General features: G+C 41.7%; 1 non-coding gene across 1 annotated transcript; it reads left to right on the forward strand.

Annotated features, from left to right (window-relative positions):
• The first annotated feature begins 370 nt into the window (after positions 1-370).
• On the forward strand, positions 371-588 carry LOC149011080 (small nucleolar RNA U3). Its single transcript, XR_016174932.1, has one exon. It is a non-coding gene; the product is annotated as a small nucleolar RNA U3 (small nucleolar RNA).
• The last annotated feature ends 4,699 nt before the right edge of the window (positions 589-5,287 follow it).

Here is a 5,287-nt window from a genome sequence, read left to right on the forward strand (position 1 = left end):
CTTGCAATTTTGTTATGGCTGGCTGGCTGGCTACCTCAATCTTCAATCTTCTCTTGTTGGAACCCGTGGCATGCAGTGAGGATGAATAGCTAAATTCTGAATTGCTCAATCGTCTTTCTTCCCATATTTTGGTTTTAAATTCTTTATTCCCACAAGCCAGGTGGAAAGATATTAATGATTGGTTTTAACGGATTTGACCTGAAGAAGAACCTTTTTTTGGTATAACCTGAGGAAGAACCGAAAAAGGAAAAAACGATTAACTTCTCATTCATCTTTCAAATCGGTGTTTTCTGGCTCATGGTTTAGTCCCACATCGGTAAAAGAGGTAGCCACATGTCGATTATTTATGAAGTATGTCAGTATGAATGGTACGACCTTACTTGAACAGGATCTGTTCTATAGGCTCGTACCTCTGTATCCTTGAGTTCTAAGGAGACAGGAATCTAAGTCTGGTGGATGAATCATGGCCGTGCGATCAGAGCGTGATTAACGGTTCTGTTGAGGTTTATAAAACTCCAGCAAGCTGTAGAGGATCGTTCTCACGGTTGATACCAATCGTGGGGTGGTTGCACGGCTGTCTGACAGACTCCAAAAACTCTTTTTTCTTCTTCGTTTTTAAGAAAGTTAGATGTCAATTTTACCCATTGTTAGATCCCAACAGCTCAATTGATCGTTTTAAGAAAGTTAGATGTCAATTTTACCCATTGTTAGAATTACTAAACCTATAACTATGCTTCAAATTATTGATATTTCATGCTGTTAAGTTCCATTAGTTAATTAATGACATGATATCATTGTATTTTTTCATATACTCTAAAATCATCCTAATTACCAAAAAAAGAAAATCATCCTAAGTTTGATTACTATATATATATAATAGAGTTTTTTTACATGTGCCCCCTCCATTTCAATTGAAAACTCAGCACACTCCCTTTAAAATTGAAACCTTACAAAGCCCCCCTCCACATTTAATATCGTCAAGTTTCCTTCTGTTTCACATTTGCTTTTACAATTTATGTGAAATCCTAAATAATATTTGTAATATCTTTTTTACATGAGCTCCCTTCATTTCCATTTAAAACATGGTGCACCCCTCCAAAATCAAAGCCTTACAAGGCAACTTCACAGTTCACACCATTAGTGAAGGTACGCGATAAAGCGATAAAAAGTCGAATTAATTTGTTTATGTGACCACATTGACCATAGAGGGATAAGATGATCATGCAAGAGTTTTTTTAATTTAAGGAAAATTTCGGTCATATAATTTGGGGTAATTTGGCGACATCAAAATCTTGTTTAGGATTCTAAAATGAATATTAAAAATATTACTTATGATCATGGTTAAAAGAAAACAGATGGTGGGGTTTTTTTTATTCTAAAATGCAAGATTTAGATTTTGGGGAAGTGTTGAGTTTTTTTAATTTGAGAAAAATTTTGGTCATATAATTTGGGGTAATATGGGGGCATCAAAATCTTGTTTAGGATTATTAAAAATATTATTTATGATTTTGTATAAATTTATTAAATGTGGGTGAAAAAGTAAAATTATATCACGGTTAAAAGAAATCAAATGGTGTGAAGTGTGGACCAGGGGGGGGGGGGGTTTGTAAGATTTAGATTTTGGGGAAGTGTTGAGTGTTTCCAATTGAAATGGAGGGGTTCATATAATTTTTTTTATTTTTAAATAAATTTAATCAAATGCAGGTAAAATTGTTAATTAAAGTTAAAACTAACGAAAACCTAAAGGTGTCAAATATGGAGGGGGGCTTTGTAAGATTTCTATTTTGAGAAGGTGCACTGAGTTTCTAATGGAAACGGAGGGGGTTCATCTAAAGCCTTACAAGGCAACTTCACAGTTCACACCATTAGTGAAGGTATGCAAGAAACTGATAAAAGTCGAATTAATTTGTTTATATGACCACATTGACCATAGAGTGATAAGATGATCATGCAAGAGTTTTTTTAATTTAAGGAAAATTTCGGTCATATAATTTGGGGGGAAATTTTGATCATATAAGTGTGGGTGAAAAATTGAAATTATATCACGGTTAAAAGAAAACAGATGGTGTGAAGTGTGGACTGGGGGGGGGGGGTTGTAAGATTTAGATTTTGGAGAAGTGTTGAGTGTTTCCAATTGAAATGGAGGGGGTTCGTATAAGACTTTTAGGACTTTAAATAAATTTATTCAAATGAGGATAAAAAATTGTCTAATTAAACTTAAGACTAACGAACACAATTCCCTGAAATACACATCTGTAGGTGATATGGAGAGTTTATGATATGACCGGGTTCATACCTGGTCCGACCCTCGACCCCGGTCGAGACGGAGAAAACCGAATCGCTCTTGAGCGAGCCGGAGCCGGAAGATGGCTTGCTGAAGAAAAAAGATTATTCTGCTACAAGCGTGCCCTAATCTTACTTATGGATTAGGGTAATCACCCTGATGACAGCAGACTCAAACTGACGGCTGCGGATAATCATCATCAAAGGGATAACTATCGCATAACCTAACGGTTATCTCAGGAGTCCTCTACTAGTCCAAACTAGTAGAAGTCTATCGCTCAACGGATCTTATTGATGAGATCCAACGACTACCCGAAGAAGGCTCGAGTGCATCCAACGAAGGAGATTCGAAGGTACACTCTATATAAACCTCACTACCATACAAGGTGAGGGACGCATCAATCGATCAAAAAGAATACTATCCGAGACTCAGTGTTCGGATACATACCGATAGATCCAAACTATCGGCGTCCGCTATCTAGATCACCTTTCCCGTTTCTTCATTCATTAGCTCGTGCTTCTAGCAGAGCCGTTTGTGATTAAGTTCATCAACCGACTTAGCCTTCGGAGGTGGACTCCCGACCCCAGCGGTCGGGCCACATCCGACGCTTTTGTTTTGCAGACATCACGTGGAGATCCAAGGGCCGAGCAGATTTTGGACGCATCATTTGGCGCCGTCTCGTGGGAAAGACTTGAAAAAGCCATGGTGACTAGATCAGCAGCCGCAGCACACGCACAACGCAATTCCGGTGTTCGGATACCGGGGTGAATAATCCAGATATTCCCCAAGAAAGCCAAAATCCTATCGAGGTGGATGATGGCCAGGGAGGACGTAATCTTCCTCCCCGATACAATCCAAGATCAATTGGATCGGGTAAAGATTCAACTCTTGGAGGTGAGCCAAGCACTCCGCGTGCTCACCAGACGAGTGGTTTTACCACAAGAACCTGATCAACACGATTCAGGGAGACGTGCATTGCCACGTGATCAAATACCACGTGACCAAAGAATGGCTGAAGACCGGAATGTTGATCAGAATTTCCGTGAAGGAGACCGAGGACTTCGGAGGATTGATGATCAACCAAGGCGAGGCGATCGGTTCGACGCACCGCAAGAGAGTACAATTGATTCAAATACAAGGTTGGATACTGGGGTAAGAACTCACTCACCCACTGTCAGAAGAACCGTTCGTGATGATCGAGCAGTTCGTGACGAGAGAAACGTTCGTGAAGGACGGGCTGTTCGTGATGATCGAGTAGCACGTGATGATCGTGTTAATCGAGGTCGTGATCGTATTGCTGAAGATCACCCGACCAGCATTGGTCAAGAATTGGCCAACATCAATGAGAAGTTAGGGCAATTGGCTAAGGGAAGAATAACTGAGGATATTTACTCAGTCATTCGGAAGACTCCTTTTGCTGAGCCAATTGCGGGATATCGGTTTCCCCATAACTTTCGTTTGCCTACCTTCTCAACATTCGATGGCTCCGGAGATCCAACAGCTCACATCGGCTATTACCAACGGACCATGGCAGTTTCGTGTAATTCTCGATGAAATTTTATGCAGGGTTTTCGGTTCATCTTTAATCGGAGCGGCACAAAAGTGGTTTTCTAACCTCCCCTCGGGAAGGATCGTAGAACTTTGACGAATTGGCGCGCCAATTCATAGGGCGATTCCAGGAGTGGGATACAGGTCAAGAAAACGGAAGAAACCTTGTTTATCGTCAAACAAGGAAAGAACGAATCGATCGTAGAGTTCTCGAAAAGATTCAACAAAGTGACGATGGAGATAGAAAACTTGGATGAACAGTAGCCGTAACCGCTCTATTCACAGGACTCACAAATCGGAAACTCCCGGAGTTATTACTACAGGATATACCCACGACTTATGCCGAGTTGGTACAGAGATGCCGGAAGCAGCTGAAGTCATGGAGATTCTAGATGCGCGCCAAGGAGATAATAAAGTCTCCAATAAGGAACAAAAGGCTCCCCGAGCGAAGTAAGCCAAAGAAGAATGTTCGCGATCGGGTTGGAAGATCCCAACCTTGGCGCCAAAGATCCCCCGGTAGAAGTGAGTACACTCCATTGAATGCTCCTCGGGCCGATATTTTGAATATCCTCAAAAGAAAAAATATTTTGAAGTGGCCGCCTAAAATTCTTTTGAAACCCGGAGAGCAGCAGGATCGGGAAAAGTATTGCCGATTCCACAAGGACTATGGTCATTACACTAATGACTCGTCATCATCAAGGCAGATATTGAGAGATTGATATCTCAGTGGACATCTCGTCCAGCTTTGTTAGCAGGAGAAGGGAGGAGCCACGTGGGCCACGTGCGGCTGCCCCTAAAAGGAATCGTTCGGTTAGTTCGAACGATCGAGGGAGGCCCCGAAGTCCAAAAAAGGCAAGGAGGTGATTGAAGTCGCTACTCGGTCACCGATCCTTACCATCTTCGGGGGTCCAGAGCCCGAATCATTCCGGAGTTTAAAAACCAAATCCAAATTTGTTGGAGCCGGAGAGGCGCAAGCGGAAGAAGCTGAATGGTGAAGATTCTATCACCTTTAGCGAAGAAGACGAAAGAGACGTTTGTTTACCTCATGATGATGCTATAGTCATCAAGGTAGAGATTGCACGGCGGGAAGTGCATAGAGTATTGATTGATACAGTGGTCCAGCAGCTGACCTAATTTCTTACGAAGTGTATCAAAAATTGAAGGTGGATCAAGACTTGATGAAACCTTCATCTACACACCTATATGGCTTTGGGGTGGTCATCTGCAGAGAGCGAAGGATCGGTTCAGCTTGGATCTTTCCATTGGAAGTTTTCCTAAAGAAACAACTGTCCGAATCAATTTTTTGGTGGTTCGAGAACTACCAGCCTATAATATGATTCTCGGCGACCATCTTTATTCAAGATAGGTGCTATTGTTTCGACAAAGCACCCGAAGATAAAATTCCCGATCGATATGGGAATCGGTCAAGTCTCCTCCGACTCGTAAGATCTCTCG

Source organism: Hakea prostrata, chromosome 7 (genome assembly GCF_041222555.1).
Source record: "Hakea prostrata isolate BN-2017 chromosome 7, UWA_Hpros_2, whole genome shotgun sequence".
Lineage (NCBI taxonomy): Eukaryota > Viridiplantae > Streptophyta > Magnoliopsida > Proteales > Proteaceae > Hakea > Hakea prostrata.